Source organism: Nansenia antarctica, assembly GCF_963989245.1.
Source record: "Nansenia antarctica genome assembly, chromosome: 1".
NCBI lineage: Eukaryota > Metazoa > Chordata > Actinopteri > Argentiniformes > Microstomatidae > Nansenia > Nansenia antarctica.
The window spans coordinates 3,988,190-4,007,492 of NC_137674.1; the positions used below are offsets into that span (position 1 = coordinate 3,988,190).

Consider the following 19,303-nt stretch of genomic DNA (forward strand, 5'->3'; position numbering starts at 1 on the left):
GAGTAAAAGGAGCAAACTAATAATATATATATATAATATAAACTAATAAGCCATGAATTCATACTTTGTTTGATGCCCGTCGAAGGGGAGAACCACCCGATGACCCGTGTAGTCGGTGAAAGAAGGATTTGATCACACTGTCTTGACGGGGTCGTGTTTATTTCGATACATAGTGAATACTTCTCTGTCCAGAGCAAAGTGAATACTTCTCTGCCCAGAGCTGAACAGACGAGGATGCTCTCCGTCTAGCGTCCTGTTACTGTAGCCTGTAGGGCTCAGAGCAGAGACAGAGAGCTCATTATTACATTGCTAGCTAACTTCAACACAATGACTTCATGAATTTCATAATGTGCTTTTGTTTTCTGCATGCAACTGTTTGGCCTGTTACAGTGATAGGCTAGCTGTCATCATTCTGGCGATGGCCACCCACTGTGACCACGTATACATTTCAAAACAACTCTATTATTAGCTAGCTAGAGACATGTTTATCTTACTAAAGGCCCTTGCACACCAATGCGTTTTTTTCGGATGACGGATTAAAAAATATGCATGCGAAAATGCACACATTGGTGTGCAAAGACCTTAACACGTTAGCTGCTTGCATCATTCTGAATGATCCTACATTCTGGAAAGTTCTGCTGCTTGCCTTTTTTTCTTCCGTAAACCCTCAATGTTTCAATAACATCTAATCTCTGTCTGTTGTGTTCATGCATTATCCTCAGATCGCTAACCTACAGATGAGATGGAGTCCAGTGAGGATGGGCTCAGTGTGGGGGGCTCAGTGGGAGATGAGAACTACTTCATGGGATATACCTTTACCGATCGCTCCCACTCCAGCCGGGTGGTGAAGAGCATCATGGACCTTTGCCTAGAGGACAGACTGTTTGCTGATGTCAACATCACAGTGGATGGCAAGGAGTTCAACCTGCATCGCCTGGTGCTCTCAGCCCAGAGCAGCGTCTTCCGCTCTATGTTCACCTCCAATCTGAAGGAGGCACACAACCGCTGCATTGTACTCAAGGATGTCAGTGCATCAGTCTTCCAGTTGCTAGTCGACTACATTTATCATGGAACCATCAAACTGAGGGTGGAAGACCTCCAGGACACGTATGAAATGTCAGACATGTACCACTTAACTGCCCTATTTGAGGAATGCTCACGCTTCCTCTCACGCACAGTGGAGGTCAAGAATTGCCTGCAGGTGATTGGCTGGTAGCGATAGTTTACACATCGTGTCATACAACAAATCATTGCATTTGAATGAATGAGTTTACCATTATGCTCTATGCCTTTTCATGTAATTAACATAATTAACCTAGATGTGAAATCTGTCAAAGTGTGTTACCCTATCACCTGTCTGCCGTCTTGTTGTGGTATACATCCATCAGCAGTGCAGCTTGTGGTGTTCAGTTATTCAGTTGATCACTCTTTCCTCCCTCTCCAGGTGATGTGGCTGGCAGACAGACACAGTGACCAGGAGCTGTACACTGCTGCTAAGCATTGTGCTAAAATCCATCTGGTTCAGCTGCATCAGACTGAAGAATTCCTCAACCTGCCCCTCTGCCTGCTCTTGGACATTTTAAAAGGTTTGTGTTCATTCATCCAATAGGCTTCTCCTCCCACCTCAGCTGCATGCATACCAACAGTGTGTTCTATATGTCGACTGCTTGTCTTAATACTTGTGATCCAGCAGAGTCATGCTGTGATGTGTTCAGAAGTATTTACTTTGCTTGTTGCAGATGGCGTCCCGACCTCTCAGAACCCAACCGTGTCCATTCAGTCCTGGATAAATCACAACAGGGTGGAGAGAGAGGAATTCGCTAGTGTTCTTCAGGAGAGCCTAAAGGTAAATTCTATATGTTTTTTAAGTAAACACACAGCTGGCCTTCTTCCTTTGTGGTACCATAGATTAAAGAGATGTTCAGTAGTATTTCCATTTAGTGATTATTTTCTTTTGTCTCTAAATCCTCTCCCCTGGGCCAATAGGAAATTGGTGAAAATGTCCACATCTACCTGATAGGGAAGGAAGAGACACGCACACACTCACTGGCTGTGTCACTCCACTGCGATGAGGATGATGCCATCAGTGTGAGTGGCCAGAACAGCTTGGGTCCTCAGATCACTGCAGCCTGTAAGCATGGAGGGGACCTGTACGTGGTTGGTGGCTCCATCCGCCGTCGCATGTGGAAGTGCAACATGCATACCATGGACTGGGAGCGCTGTGCCTCGCTGCCCAGAGACCGCCTTCATCACACCATGGTGTCAGTGTCCAACCAGGATACCATCTACTCCTTAGGGGGCAAAACCCTGCCGGACACACTGTCCAACGCTGTCACATACTACACTGTCAAGGACAACATGTGGACAGTGACCAGCCAACTGGACACGGCTGTGTCTGGGGCGGCAGGGGTTAACCTGGGAGGGACCATCTATCTGCTGGGAGGGGAGGAAAATGACATGGACTTCTTCACTGTGACGGCTATGAGTAGCCTGGTTGTCTGTGTCTGTGTGTTTGTGTGTATGTCTCTTTAACAGCCATAGGAGATAAGTCCAGTCAAGGGGATCCACCCCCCCCCCCCGTGATAATTGCCAATCAACTCCAGCCGATCAACTCCAGCCGATCAACTCCAGCCGATCAACTCCAGCCGATCAACTCCAAACCAGCCAATCATCAGAGGCCACATCAGTTAAAAGACACTGAAATGAAAGCAGCAGGAGCTGTGCGATTCTCTCACACAGTTCCCACCATTCTTTTGTTGTACTCCATTGTTCGTTTGATACTTTGTTTGTTTGATACTTGTTAGTTGATACTTGTTAGTTTATACCTTGTGTTAGAAACCTTTTAGTAATTATTGTTTAAAGAACCATCCTCGGGATGAGTTTATTGTTTATTTTTGTTTGAAGCATTTGTTGTAACTCCAGTTCTGTTTTATCGATACCAATAAGACTGTTAATTTGTCTTGGCCTGTAATAAATATCCTTATTACATAACACCAGTAATACTTTGTTACTTCTTCTTCTCCCTAGCGAACATAGAACGTAACAAGTGGGGGCTCGTCCGTTCTGGTCAGGAAGTCTGATAAGCACTCGTACACCCGCTTGTAATCGTAGGCAGGCTGGTGGAGGAGCTGGCAGACCCTGCACTCCGAGGGGCTGCTGGCGTTGTGGCAGTGGAAGGAGCAGAGGGAGAGGGGGGCGCCCCTCATAAAGCACTCGTACTCCACCGTTAGGTCCTCCCCCAACTTCAGCAGCAGAGACTCTGCCAGACGGAGGTCAGCGTCTATATCCAGGAGGTCAAAGTTGAAGACCTGCAGGTATCCCAGCACCACCTTGTCTCTGCGGCTGCTCCAGTACACACTCCTCTTGTGGGCGTTACAGTGGCACAGCCCCGCCTTCGTCCACACAGAACACTCCAAAGCTACTTTATCACAGATGTAGCAGAAGCACTGGGAACAGAACATGTGGTTACTGCCCACTGGGCCTCCGGTCTCACTGTCTGTAGCAATTAAGGGGTGTGTGCAGCAGTCATATCGTGCGTGGGGCAGCACCTCGGCTTTCTGACAGTATATGACCACCAGGTCATCTTCATCCGACAGACTCAGATCTGACACCGCTGTGTTAGCTTGGTTCTTTTGTTCTTCCACGATGAAGAGCGAGTCGTTGTTGTCAACCGAGCCGTCTTCGTCGTCACTGCTTAAAATGATCACGATGTCCTGACAGTCCTGCTGCATCGTCCCAGCTACGACCTAACCCTAACCCTAACACGGAGGCGTTCAGTCTAGTAACTTAACTACAACAACTATACAAGTTGTGCTAACAGCTCACATTTATTACGGCAAGAGTCAGAAATGTATGGCTACATAAAACTAGCTCTAAAAGTAGGTACCTCCTACCTGTAAACCACAGCTAGCACAGTCGGCTAGCAACAGCTGTTCTGGAAACTAGCTAGCTAGCAGTTATTGTCAAGCGTGACAGCGTCCTAGTTGTGACCATTATTACTATTATAAACCTCTACAAGTACATTTTATCTGTGTACATAGTTGGTAATGAACAGTTTATTAACCTCTACGAATTACATAACATGTCTTGCTAACCGAACTCACTGCCTCTCGTTTCGCACCCAGTGACTTTTTCGCTGTTTGCTCTACCAAAACTCAAACCCTCCCGCCTCATCCAGTGCTTTGACACAGCCACTCAGAAGTGCCAGATGAAGCCCTACATGCTGCCGTTTGCTGGCTGCATGCACGCTACGGCCCACATGGCCCTGATCTTTGTAGTGGCTGAGGGGGACTCCCTAGTGTGCTTACAACCCTCTGCTGGAAAGCTTCACGCGCCTGCGCTTCCCTGAGGTGTGGAGCTGTGTGCCCTCTCTCTGGAAGGTGGCCAGCTGCAATGGCTGCATATACGTCTTCAGGGACAAGTGCAAAAAGGGCGATGCTAACACGCTAAAGTTCAACCCTGCCACCTCTGTCGTCACTGTCATCAGGGGGATAAAAATTCCCCTCACAAACTGGCAGTTCATATTGGCCTGAACATTTCACTCATTGTTGCTGATTTCCATATTTCCCCAAACAGATATATTTTTTTTTTTTGGGGTTAATATTTTTATTGAGTTTCACAGAGACATGTACACAACAGGACATAACAACAACAACTAGTATCCGTGGGGGAGGTTATTGTCCCATTAATAGTAGAAAACTAGTTTTGCACTTTGTTATGCAGTACATTGTCCATAAACAATAACAGAAAATGTTCTTTCTCTTTTTTTTTTTTTTTAACAAACTAACAAACAAAAAACAAAGACAAACAAAACAAAACAAAAACAAAAAAACAGGGGGGGAGGAGGCCATGTCACATATCAGAAATAAACAGAAAAGAAAATGACACAACAAATGCCATAATATATGGGGGGATCACCCCCATCGGAGACAGCATCCATGTCTTACAGTCCTAAACACAGCGGCAGCACAACACCAGCACAGTAAATCATATTGTGACCCATACATTGTAGATCTGTTACACATTAGTCTTGTGTACTTTCTTGAGTGTAATCCACCAAACCTTTCATTACAATGGCAGCCAGTCTGGTACCAATATAATCTAAGAACGGAGACCAAATCTTATAGAATGTCTTTATCTTACACTTAGACCTATATGTCAGATATTCCATAGGAATCATATCAAAAATGACCTTGTGCCATCCAGCTATTGTAGGCGGTTTGCAGTCTATCCATTTCAGTAATATATTTTTCCTTGCACAAAAAGTGAGGATACACAGAAGTCTTTTGGAATGCATACTTTTAAGTTGTTTGTCTGGCAACCCAAACAATAGACACATGGGGTCCTTATCCAATGTAACATCTAGAATTAGATGAATTTTATCCACTATACCTTTCCAGTAATCATCTATATATCTACAAGTCCAAACGCAATGAACAAAGCTCCCAACCTCGGTAATACACTTTGTACACATTTCCGATTTGTTATGATCCATTTTATGTCTAAGTTGGGGAGTAATCTGCAAACGTTGTACTAGTCTAAATTGCGTTTCCTTCGTCCTATTACAGATTGAGATGTCGTTTGCCGATTGCCATATTAGTGACCAAGTTGCTTCATCAGTATTAATGTTCAGGTCATTATTCCAGTCTTTGGGCGTAAATGCAGGTTTGCCTTTATCATATTTCGAAAGTGCTCTATACCCAACCCCCAGAATGCCTCTCGTCTTTCCAGCAGAGACTATCTCCTCCAGCGGAGAGGGTTGGTGACAGAGGCCAGTGTCTTTTTGGCTATTTAAAAAACTTCGTATCTGAAGGTATCTGAAAAACTCATTTCGTGGTAGGTCATATTTCTTACATAATTGGTCAAATGAAAGTAGTATTTCCGTATCATATAAATGTCCGATAGTAACCATCCCTTTGCTGTCCCACCGCTTGAAACCCCTATCCGTGGCACCAGGGGAGAAGTCTATGTTGCCCCAAACTGGCGAGAGGGAGGATAGTTGACCCTCTAGACCTTCTAGTTTTCTTATGTTCCGCCAAGCTTTAATAGTTGCGTTTATAATCATATTGTCACCAATAAAAGTTTTACTCTTTTTTTGATCTGAAGTAAACAAAAGACCCCTTAATGGCCGATTGACCTGGGAGGATTCCAGGTCAAGCCAAACAGAGTCGCTGTCATTCTGAATCCAATCAGAAATGTAGCGTAACTGTGAGGCCAGTTGGTAAAGCCTGACATCAGGAACCGATAGACCACCTCTTTCCTGTGGCTTCATAAGTCTAGCCAGACTCATACGAGGTTTTTTCCCTCTCCAGATAAAAGTACTAAGCCTACTATTTATTTCTTTAATCACTTTTCTAGAAAATATAATCGGCAACATCTGAAATACATAGAGAAGTTTAGGGAGAATATTCATTTTAATTAGTGAGATCCTACCCAACATAGATAGTGGCAAGGAAATCCATCTTTCAAGATCATCATATATACGCTTCAGCAGGGGTGTAAAATTAGCTTTATATAATTGCTGGATCAGTGGGGTTATCACTATTCCCAGATATGTGAAGCCCTGCACTGCCCATCTAAATGGGCAAGATACTGGGGGGGGAATATCACGGAGATCACCCAAAGGAAGAGCCTCTGATTTAGAGAAATTAATTTTGTAGCCCGAAAATTCACTAAAGCAACTGATCAAATCAACAACTGCAGGTATTGAGACCTCAGGTTTAGTAAGAAACAGTAGTACGTCGTCGGCATACAAGGACATTTTATGAGTCTTGTCCCCAGCTGATATACCTGAAATAGAAGGGGAGTGTCTAATAGCTTCCGCCAAGGGTTCGATGGCAATCGCAAATAATAGGGGGGACAAAGGGCAAATTATTACATGAGTTTCTGCCAGTAATAAATCCTGTTTGGTCCTTATTTATAATGGAGGGCAGGACTGTTTCTAGACGCAAAGCGAGGATCTTGGAAAGCAATTTAAGGTCAGTATTCAGTAAGCTTATAGGCCTGAAGGAGGCGCAGTCGTCATCAGCCTTCCCCTTTTTAAGAATAAGACTGATATTGGCTTCTGTTAGTGACCTGGGAAGGAAGCCATTCTCCATTGAGTGGTGATACATATTAAGCAAGGGTTGTATAAGTAATGATTTGAATTCTTTATAAAATTCACAACCCAGTCCATCAGGGCCTGGTGCTTTGCCTGATTGTAGGGAACCCAGAGCTTCCCTGATCTCCTGTTCTGTTGTTGGTTTATTAAGCGTTTCCTTCTGTAGATCTGTACATTTGGGTCCATTCAAGTTAGAAAAGAAAAGCTCAGAGAACCTCTGACTACACACGGGTTGCTCACTTTTATATAGCTGACTATAACATTTCTCAAACGCCTTGTTGATATTCTCTGCTTCTGTTCTCCTTTTACCATCAGCATCCTTAATGGCCGAAATACATTGGGAATCAGCTTTCTTACTTACCAATCTAGCCAGGTATTTACTTGGTTTGTTGCCAAATTCGTAAAGCTTCTGTCTAGCAAATCTGATGGACTGTTCTGCTTTATGAGTGAGTAAAGAGTTTAGTGAAGCCTTGACAGCCGACATTGTTTTTAAATTAGTCTCAGAAGGGCTTGTAACATAGGATTTGTCTGCTTCTGATAATTGACTCTCCAGCTCCCTTTGACACTCACGAGCTTTACGTCGTTTACTACTCACATATGATATTATTAGGCCTCTACAGTAAGCCTTACTTGTTTCCCAGAGGGTTGATGGAGAAATGTCAGGTGTATTGTTGATTTCATAAAATATCTTAAATTCAGATGTATAATATGAGATACATTTAGGGTCACTAAGCAAGGAAGAGTTAAATCTCCACATCCTGGTAGGGGGAGAACCCCCTTCGTGGAGGAGCTGGAGGAATATGGGACTATGGTCTGAAATTGTGATATTTCCAATAGAACAAGAGGTTATCAGATTTAATTTAGTCTTGGGAATAAAGAAATAGTCTATCCTCGAACTACTCTTATGGACACTTGAAAAAAATGAAAAGTCCTTCTCTCCTGGGTGTGTGACTCTCCATAATGTCAAGGTAACCCAACTCCTCGCATAGCTCTATTATAGCCCTGGCCCTTTTGGTAGGAGGACGTATTTCTGATGGTGATTTATCCATTTGGGGGTCCAACAAACAATTAAAGTCCCCTCCTATTATCGACTGTTCACATTCTATATCAGCAAACTCAGTAAACGCCTTTGTGATTAACTCTGTTGGATGATTGGGAGGGTAGTATATATTCATTATAGAAATACGCTCACCAAATAACAGACCTTTTACCATAACATAGCGTCCACCTTCATCTCTGATACACTTTTCCACCTTAAATGGTAACGATTTATGGATTAAGATACACACGCCTCTGCTATTAGATGTGAAAGATGAAAAAAAGACCTGTCCCACCCATTCACGTTTAAGTTTAATATGTTCTATATCTTTGAGATGAGTTTCTTGTAATAGTGCAATTTGCACTCTGTGATGACGATAAAGTTGAATCTAATCTAATCTAATTGTAAATGCTCTTTACACAGAACTGCCCTAAAACAAACAAAGTACAAGTCAGTGTGGTGAGTGAGGTGTGTGTGTGAGGCTACACAAGAAGTGGAGTAGAGGCTTGTAGGGACACATCAGTAGGGTTAGTTAAAGTCCCACTCATTCTGCATAATGGGTGACATTGTTATAAGATAGGGTTAGCAATGGGGCAATCATATTTTCATATGCAAAACACTGGCATTGATCCTATGACATGTGAATGAAGTGCTCAAAGGAGGATGACATGATTATGATGATCTTTGTCCCATAATGTGATGCTAAGCTACATCATGTGTTTAAGTCTCCTTAGGATGAATGTTATATTACAATGAATGTTATTACAATGAATGTTATTACAATGAATGTTATGTTATTACAATGAATGTTATTCAGAAATGCCAACAATTCACAATGTTTCCTACCAGGTCTCACGTTCATTGTCCCATCTTTGCGGCTGCACCACAGGGCATGGTCGCCCCTCTGGAGGATATAATGATCTTTGGCTTGAAACAGCTCCATGTTGGGATGTAAAGCATGTAAATATGAACCAGTCCAAACCGGGCGGGTCGCTAACTAACTAGGATTTAATGTCTCTAGCTAGACAACTAGCTGTACTCGTTGACGTTGGCCTTGGTTGTTCCACCAAGTCTAATTGTAATATCCAGGCATATTATTATATAGTATAGTAATATGATATAATAGTGGATCCAAAGGACTTTGCAGTCCAGAAGATGTAGCTACTCCATCCCGAAGACATGATGTCGCTGCAGAAGAGGCAGAGGGTGAAACTAGTGAAAATGTCGTTGTTGTTAATTCATCTCCAGTTTGATTAAACTAGTGAAAATGTCGTTGTTAATTCATCTCCAGACAGACTATCAATTTCCTGCAGAAACATTGACACGTGACTTCCACAATTCGTCCATCCAATGAAAATGTAGTGTTTGAAGCAGGGTTGCCAAATGGGATTGACAATTTTCCAGCCTAACCACAGTCTAAAAAACAGCTACGGTAAATCCACCAATAACCAGCGGCCCAAAACCTGGTAACCCGCCCCATCTGGCAACCCTGATTTGAGGGAGCCATATCACCCGGAAGCTTTCCAATCCCGGAAATCTGAAGCCACAACCCTCTATCCCTGTACAAATAGTTTAGAAATCTGTGAAATATGTATTTATGTATTTTTTTAAATGATCCATCTTAGGAGTTTAGTAACCGGCGAAGAGCTCTCATGAACTACATTTCCCTTGAGGCCGAGCCGCTCCAGTGCTGAATCTTGTTTGATTGATTGATTGAAAACTTTATTAGAAGATTTGCAGGAGTAGGTACATGAAAGTACATATTACATACAAGGTCAACTAACAGGATAAAAACCCAAGAAAGCCACTGGCTTATTTCAATTGGAGTCCTTGATTCTCAATTCATCATGGGCCTCTCTCTAAAATGTTTAATCATTGCCAACATATTAAATTGTGATCAGCTGCATATGTCGAGCAATTAGCTGCATACATCTAGCTGTACAGGGGTGAAAGCCCAGGAAACAAGCAGTTATTCTGGATAGACTGATAACTGTGGATATGTAAATATCCACATAACAGCTACACCCTGTGGAGGTGTAAAACAGTGACGCCTAGCGGCAGAAACTGAGGTGACATGTTCAACACTTGAGGTGACATGTTCAAAATTACGAATATAACTCAACACTGGACTCTTTTAATCACGAAATGATTCGATTTGTACTCTTTCTAATTTACTATCAATTTATTACAATCAATTTATTACAACTGCATGGTTATTTTAGACCTAAATCCTATTCATTCATGTTTTTAAAAGTATCACATCAGGATTCAGTGACATGTCTGACAGGAACCCCTGATCCAGGACGTCCAAAGCCTGACCCCAGGACTGTTCCTCGGGCCCAATCCACCAAGTACAGCGGGCTCGGCAGAACAACCGCCAGGCGTCATCTTTTTCTTTGGGGTAATACACCTTGTCGTTTAAAAAAAAAACGGAATGGTTAAAAGTTAAACCCTTAATATGTAATAACCAACGTGATACAAGACAGTCATAAATAAAGTATTTATTTAAAATATATATTTTTAAATATTTTTCATTTAAAAAATAATAATCATTTTCTTCGGCGGGCCACATGAAGATGGTCTACAGGCCTCTGATTGGCCGCCACTGTGTGCAATGTATTATGACGTAATCGCGCGCAATGTATTATGACGTAATAAACGCCACTATAAAACCACGGTGCGGCGTCTTGTCGTCAGTCATGTGGTCGATGTCAACTTGGATGACATCTTACATCGCAGATCGCACGTTGTATTGTTAAAAACAACGAGCAGATTGAGAGTATGGACCAAGAAAAAGTAAGGATACCTATTATAGTATATATAATAAGAATAAGAATAATAAGAATAAGAATAAGAATAACTTTATTTGTATAGCGCTTTTCCTGCAAACGTTGCAGCTCAAAGTGCTCCAATCATTATAATCTTAATTGAATTATTTAGTCATTTAAAGGCAATATTAAAAAGATGGGTTTTTAGTCTTGACTTGAACATATTTGCTGAGGTTGCATGCCTAATGTAAACTGGCAGTAGGCTACATTCATACATGTGGGTGCATAAAATGAGAACGCAGCCACACCAAATCTCTTCTTTTGTACATGTGGTACACAGAGAAAACCAGCGTCAGAAGACCTGAGAGCTCAGTATATAGACTGTGAAGAGCAGTATATTTTTATTATATATTTAGATTTTCAGTCAGACAGTTTTTCATCCTTTCAATCCGTTTTTTATGTGAAGCTACTTTTTGTGTCTGAAGCTACTTTGACTTCACGTAACAAGTTGACCAGAATGTGACGATCTGAACTCTGTTGTGTTGCAGGTGAAGAGTAGGAGCACAAAGAAGAGCGCCAAGACTGATGCAGGTGAGAGTTTTCTGTTGACTTCTCCCTGTAGAGTCCCTATGTTGAAGACTTGGTTTGATGAGAAGAAAAAATGTCTTTCATTCCTATTAAACATCCAATCACAGACAATGATAATGACTTGAACATCATTCCAATATCCACATGCTAACATTCATTATGAATGCATGGCCATACATATCATTTTGAATGCAAGGCTGGGAAATGGCTCCATCATGGTATGCTAGTGTGAATATTGTAAACACAACCATTGATTGTCTTAATGTACTACAGACTATATTTCATAGCTGGCAATAAAACCCCAGAATCCTCTCTGTTTGGTTCTTTTAGCTCCTTCTGTGATGTCCTCTGCTTCCGGAACGAAGTGTGAGGACAGAGGAGCAGTAATCAAGCTGCTGGCGGAGGAAGGCGTGGCTGGTGCCCTGATCAACACAGATCAGGACTCCTTCCCCATCCTGATGAAGTTCATGAAGGGTCTCACTGATGAGTCAGTATTATGCGCTCTACTGTATCTATGCTCCCTATGTTTCTATACACACCCAATATTTTGCACCCTGCGCATAAACAGTACAACAAGTGTGAGCCAAGACCAAAACAACTGAAAATGTTGACTTGTTTCTTCACCAGGCAGTGGACGGTGATCCATGACGGCATGACAGACCCTGTAAGTGTATTTGATGTGTGTGACTTTAGAGTTAGCAGGCATACCATACCAGTCATTGTTTGTGTTGTGAATCAGTGAATCCAAATGATTACCTTCTTTAAGCTAAACACCAACTAATTCTTCACTCTCTGAATGAACACAGATGACCAAGGCGAAGCTTGACATCACGGGTCGAAAGATTGTCCAACTGGTCGCCGACACGGTCATAGAGGTCCTCCTCCCGACTCTACAGCGGGTCATAGAGCTGAGTGAGGCCAGGGATGCTGCAGTCTCTCAGAGTGGGTCAGAGCTCTCCTCCACCACCTCTCTGGAGGAAGGAGAGGCCCAGTCCCCGTCTGCGAGGTATGCTATAATCACAGCCACGCCTCTACGTAATGACTACTATGATCATAACATGATGATCATTTTTACTTTGTTTTGTTTTAGAACCAAATGTTTGTTGCACAGTCAAAGTGTTGGACTTTATCAATGCTGATAATACAATTATTTTTTTGGTGATGAAATGTTTTGACCATAGACAAAATACCAACAATAATCAGAATAACAAGTAACAACGTACTGTCGAAGGTCAAATCTCTCTCCACTACATCAGAATCTGATGTGAGCCACCAATGTGATAACTCTTATGCTTTTATCCCCCAGGGATTGATAAAGTTGAATTCGATTGAATTTAATGTCATATTTGTCTTTATTTTGAAGTTCCCAGACTTTGCAGCAATGTGTGTCCGGAGGATCACCTCCCCTGGATGATCCACTCCAGGTCCACTTTGGGATCACAGAGGACACCGTCCTCCAATCACTGGGCTCTATCTCCTCTGGCCCATTTGATTTGACCAGACCTGTGGTGAGAGACGTCCTGAAGCAGGTGAACTCGGACGTCTCCTTGATAATCTCCTTATCAAGGTCAGATAAGTCCAACCTGATAGTCTGCGACAGGGACACCACCATGTCCGCGGCTAGGAGGATGTTGCACGTGGTGTGCACCAAGCTCCGGGAGTTGGGGATCACCAAACCAGTGGTGCCAAAGGTCAAGGTCACGGCCTCTAAGACCGACCTGGGGTCAGTGGCGGCAGACGTCATGACTGCCATCGTTGAGACGGTGGAGTCCTGCAGCACTGCTGATCAGGGGGCAGCTGACATGCTCAGACAGTTGGCAGAGAAGATCAGCACGATCAGCTCTGTCTCTGATGAGGACGGATCCTCTGCTGGAGCACCGCATAGACGCGTGTCCTCCTCTTGCAGTGTGGGACACCTCAGGAGTGTGAAGAGTGAGGAGTTTCACTCCGAAGCCACCAAGGCCGTGAGTGCAATTCTGTGCCGGAATAGCATTATATCTATAGATATAACCATGGAGGAGGCCTCAGACATTGTTGATGAGTTTGTGGCAGACATGAGGTCTATCACTCACTCAGCTGGGTCTGGTGCTTCAAAGGAGGAGTCTCTGCCTGTTGCCCTGACCCTAGTTCAGAGGCTTCAGAGAAGGCTGGGAGCGTTCTTCGCGCGGCTGTTGTCTTTTAAAGGCACAAGCCAGAAGAGCAAACTGCCCTCAGACCAGGATAGATTCATCCATGGATCTACTCTGGTAAAAGCGGGGTCTTCTCACAGTGAGCCTCTGTTTCCATCCACCTCACTGGTTGGAGTAGAGCTGCATAGATGTCAGAGTGAATGCTCTCTACCGATGCTGGCTCCATCCACCTCAGTGGTTGGAGTAGAGCTGCATAGATGTCAGAGTGAATGCTCTCTACCGATGCTGGCTCCATCCACCTCACTGGTTGGAGTAGAGCTGCATAGATGTCAGAGTGAATGCTCTCTACCGATGCTGGCTCAGCAGAGCCCTCCGGTGAGCCAGCTCAAACTCGTCCGCACGACCAAAGAGGTTCTGAGCGAGATTCTCCTCTTTTATAAGACAGAAGACGAGAGGACAGCCTCCGCTGGACCAACGGCATCTGTTGAATCCCTCGCTGCCTGCGAGTTTGTGGAGGACGTGTTAACATGGTTAACGGAGTACTCCTCCTCCTCCTCCTCCTCCTCATCAGAGAGGTTGTGCGTGTCTCCAAAGGCAGTCGTGAGCGAACTGTCCAAGGAGGACTTTCAGAGTCAAGCCACTGAGAAAGTGAGGGATGTTCTCTTGAGATCAGAGAGATGCTCCCTCAGTTCTTCCCACCACTCTGGGCTGTCACCTGCCAGTGCTGACTCGTCAGCATTAGACCTCGTCGGCATGGTTGTGAACAGTGTGAAGAGCCTGTTCCAGGACGAGGAGTCCTCAGCTGGTCCCAGTGTGCTGCCCACACACACTGAGGCCTCTGAGGTGTCCGAGGCTAGTGGGCTTAGTGCTAGTGATGGTGTGTCGGAGCTGAGACTGTGGTCTACAGCGCAGACCATCTTCAGAGATCTGAAGAGGAAGCTGAAGGAGTTCTTCACTCGGCGTGAGATGGATGCCTCTGAGCAGAGTGCATCGATGGCTAAGGCTAGAGACAGCATTAGCCAGATCCTGGTCGCCATTCAGGGTGACATGGTGGTAAAGTCAGAAATGGAGACCTCAGTGGAGCTACAGCAATGGCACAGTGCTGTAGGATCTCTGCTGGAGAATGTAGAGAGGGTGTGTAGTGAGGGTAGTCTCACATGTCAGCCTCCCACAGAGCTTCCAGCAGAAAGCAGTTTCCCCGTCGTCAGAAGCGCGACCTCTGACGAGTCTGTGCCGGAGGATTCCGTCGTCAGTGACTCCAAACAGCCGATGGCCGACGTGGTGCAAGTCCTGATGGACCACCTGGACCCGACGGCTCTTCAAGAGGTCACCTCTCCCGGAGCTGACCTCACCAGACGGGAGGAGCTTCTGTCCCAGGGGGGGATCCGCACCCTGACCAACGCCCTTGTGGACAGACTCCAGGGGCTGATGTTACTCCACAGTAGTCTGCCAGTGGACGTTGGGACCAGTGTGTCGGACAGTGTTCTGTCCAAACGGACACCGGCAGAGACGCGTGCGACGGTGTGCTCTGAGGTGCTCTACGCCTTTGCCGAGGAGTCGGTGAAGCGTTTGCTTCTTCCCGTGATCGTCCCTCCCTCATCATGGAGCATGGAGGTGGGAGGAGCTTCCAACAGCAACGCCCCGACCAGAGTCTCCAGCCACAAGAGCCTGCTGTCCACCAGCTCTTCGGAGATCTACAACGAGACAGTGGATCTGTTCTCCAGTGCCCTGGTCAACCAGGTGATGGCCCTATCAGTGGGATCCAACACCTCCACAGCCTCGGTCACACAGCCTCAGAGGGATGCTAGTGGGAAGAAGAAGAAAGGAAAATTCAGGAAATTCCTTTCAATGGTGATGCGCAAGGTAAAACAGAAATATACAGTGAATTTATAAGAGATAAGTCTTACCAGTTTATCATAAAACAGCAGACAATCTATGCATTGGAATAATGGGGTTTTAAGAGATATGTTCTGTCATTGATTCTTCTTCTGTAACAACTGATATAGTGCAAGAGGACCAACCGGGTAGGTGTCCAGGCTCCAGCCCCAGGACAGGAGGACATCAAGGTAGGTCTCCAGCCTCCAGCTCCAAGACAGGAGGATATGAAGGTAAGTGTCCCGCCTCCAGCCCCAGGACAGGAGGGCATTGAGGTTGCCCACGACGATGGACACAGCAGAGGTAAGTCAACATGTAGAACACATCGACCAAGGACATACTAACCATACTAATGAAGTATTCTATTCTGTAGCTATAGGCCTGGTGAAGCTCATATGAACTTTCTCTCCTCTCTCTAGCGGCCAGCCCAGTGACAGCTGTGACGACGCCTTGTGAGGGGAGCGGAGCTTCAAAGCCCAAGAAGCGTCCCCTCCTCCAGTGGATTCTCAAATCTGTGAGGAGCCTTGGCTGCTGCTGTCCACGCAGACAGTCTCCGTCCAACGAGACCCAGTAACCGTCTTCACGACGATGGACACAGCAGAGGTAAGTCAACATATAGAACACAGAGACCAAGGACATACGAACTAAACTAATGACGTATTCTATTCTGTAGCGATAGGCCTGGTGAAGCTCATATGAACTCTCTCTCCTGTCTCTAGTGCCCGGCACAGTGGCGGCTGTGACGACGCCTCCAGAGGATGCATCAAAACTTAAAAATTAAATAATTTGGATTCAATTCCTTTTGCTTGTGCATTTTTCATATCTTATGAACTTGTTATGCTGAAGATTGTGTAACTAGATAAGTGGTCTTAACAATATCATAGCTAGAAGCAACTGCGATTACAGCAACAAATATAGTAGCTAAGCATGTTTACAGCCATGCCTGAGGCAATATCCCAATAGAAATGTAATCATAATAAGAATCATATACAAGAATCATATACAAGAATCATAACAAGAATCATATACAAGACATATAAGGAATCATTAGAAATATACATGAGCTAGAAATGGTAGGCCTACTGAAGAAAGATGGTCATACATTCTCCCTCCCTCCCTGATACTAAACAACAAAGTATGAATGAATGAATGGACTTTATTGTCATTGCTACAGTACAGGTACCAAACAACGAAATTTAGGAGGAGTGGCTCCCCTGGTGTTAGGAAAGGGGAAAAAAATAAACTTTTTAAAAAAATCACAAGAAGGGAAGGAGCTGGTTTACATAAATAAAGGCTATGTACACTATCCACTGTACTATACTGTACAGATAGACGACTAGGGTTGTCATATTGCACAATATAATTATTTCACATTTGTTTAAAGTGTCACAGTTTGCAGGCTTGAAATGTACATGTTTGTGCCTCAGCACTACACCTGATTTTTTCAGGCCAGCAGCTGCCATCAATCCGTCCAGACTGTCCAGCGGCCAGAACTTAGGTCTTTGCTGTGTTCAGGGCCTGGACGGCCCTGTGGTAGAAGCTGTTCTTCAGTCTGTTTGTCCTTGCGGCCAGGGTCCTGAACCGCCTTTTCGAGGGCAGCCTGGTAAAGTGTACGTACCCAGGGTGGGTCGGGTCCCTGGAGATCTTGGAGGCCTTCCTGAGACAGCGTGTGTTGTACAGCTCTTCCAGAGAGGGGAGGGGGGCGCCGGTGATCTTCTGTGCTGTTCTCACGACTCTCTGTAGCGCATTTCTCTCCGCTGTTGTGCAGCTGGAGAACCAGTTGCAGATGCCGTAGGTGAGGATGCTCTCCACTGCGCCGCGGTAGAAGGTCACCAGTATCTCCTGCTTGCTGTGTTCCTTCCTGAGGACTCTCAGGGTGTATAGCCGCTGTTGTGCCCTCTTGATGGTGTCTTTTGTGTTGTCCTTCCAGGTCAGGTCATCCCGCATGTGCATCCCCAGGAATCGGAGGGTTGAGACTCTCTCCACGCTCTCTCCGTCGATGAGCAGGGGCTGGATCTCAGACTTTTTCCTCCTGAAGTCTACGATGATTTCCTGGGTCTTTCACTTGTTCAGCAGCAGGTTGTTAACCTTGCACAGCTTGCTCAGTTGCTCTACCTCATCCCTGTACGCCGCCTCGTCCCCCCCCGAGATGCATCCCACCACGGTGGTGTCGTCTGCAAACTTTACGATGGAGCTGCTGGGGTGGACAGGGGTGAAGTCGTAGGTGTAGAGGTTGTAGAGGATGGGGCTTAGCACGCAGCCCTGGGGGGACCCAGTGCTGAGTCTGAGGGCTGTGGAGGTGTGGGGGCCCACCCGCACCCTCTGGGGGCGGTCGGTCAGGAAGTCCTTGATCCACGCACATATAGAGTGTGATAGACCCAGGTCTAGTAGTTTGGTCACTAGCCTGTCTGGAAGGATGGTGTTGAAGGCGGAGCTGAAGTCCACGAAGAGCAGTCTCGCGTAGCTGTTTCCCCTCTCCAGGTGGGATAGAGTGGCGTGGAGAGTCGTCGCGATGGCGTCCTCTGTGGACCTGTGGGCTCTGTAGGCGAACTGGTATGGATCCAGGTTGGGCGGGAGGCGTGTGAGTATGTGGGCCCGGACTAGTTTCTCGAAGCACTTCATGATGATTGGTGTGAGTGCCACCGGGCGGTAGTCGTTTAGGCAGCTCACCGTGCTTTTCTTCGGGACTGGGATGATAGTTGAGGTTTTCAGGCAGGGTGGGATGGTGGCCTGGGACAGGGACTGGTTGAAGATGTTGGTGAAAACCCCGGCCAGCTGGTCGGCGCAGTCCCTCAGCACCCGTCCCAGGACGCCATCCGATCCCGAGGCTTTCCTGGGGTCCACCGCCTTCAGTACGCGTCTCACTTCATGCTCTGTGAGGGTGAGGCTGCTGAGAGCTGGAGAGAGTGGTGTTTGTGTTGTGGTTACCTCCGTTCGCCCCTCGTCGAACCGGGCGTAGAAGGTGTTCAGCTTTCCCGCCAGCAGGGGGTCGTCCTCTGCGGCTGTGAGCCTGTTGGCTCTGAAGTTTGTCATCTGCTGAACCCCCTGCCACATCCGCCTGGAGTCGTTGCTCAGGAGGCATTCCTCAATCTTCTCTCTGTGGTCTGCCTTGGCCGCTTTGATTCCGCGCTTTAGGTTATGGTCATTTGACCCCCAAGGCGGTAGTAGGTAAAAAAGGTAGGTATGTAGGTAAAAAAGGCACGGTTGTTCTAGTGTTAAAAACACACAAAACCAATGTCCAAAAATACAGACACACACACACACACCTGCTCTGGAGTGCCACCATCATCTGCATGGATCCTCGAGTCTGCCCCGAACTGCAGTAGGGTCTGCACTGCCTGAAGATGACCCCCAAACGCAGCTCTGTAGAGCGGTGTCCGTCCAAATGCACCCTGTTTAAAAAACAACAACAACACTGCCTGACACATTTTCACACTTTGGTGGTTGGGGGGCACTCCTTTCCTGACAAAGGGGTTAATATTTCTTGTTGATGGGATGGCAACTTCTCTCACCTGTGTGTTGATGTCAGCCCCTCTCTCCACCAATAGGGTGATGACCTCTGGCTGACCCCCAGCTGCTGCTTCTGACACAGCCGTGTTGCCGTGGGCGTCGGAGATGTTGATCATGCGGAGCTGGTTGAGCAGGCGCTGGCGCTTGCCTGCCTCATCAGACCCGAGGCCACGCTTTGTGTCCCTGTCAGAGACCTGAGTAGAACAATCATCTCTGGAATTCACCACACCCTCAGGTTCACCAAAGGCAGAGTCTATTAGCACTCTATTAGCACTCTAACCCTAACCCTAACCCA

General features: G+C 45.8%; 1 pseudogene across 1 annotated transcript; it reads left to right on the forward strand.

Moving 5' to 3' along the window:
* The first annotated feature begins 742 nt into the window (after positions 1-742).
* On the forward strand, positions 743-4,532 carry LOC308161478 (kelch repeat and BTB domain-containing protein 4-like; annotated as a pseudogene). Its single transcript has 5 exons — positions 743-1,201; positions 1,445-1,586; positions 1,740-1,846; positions 1,987-2,472; positions 4,157-4,532. The product of its transcript is annotated as a kelch repeat and BTB domain-containing protein 4-like (transcript).
* Positions 4,533-19,303: the final 14,771 nt, after the last annotated feature.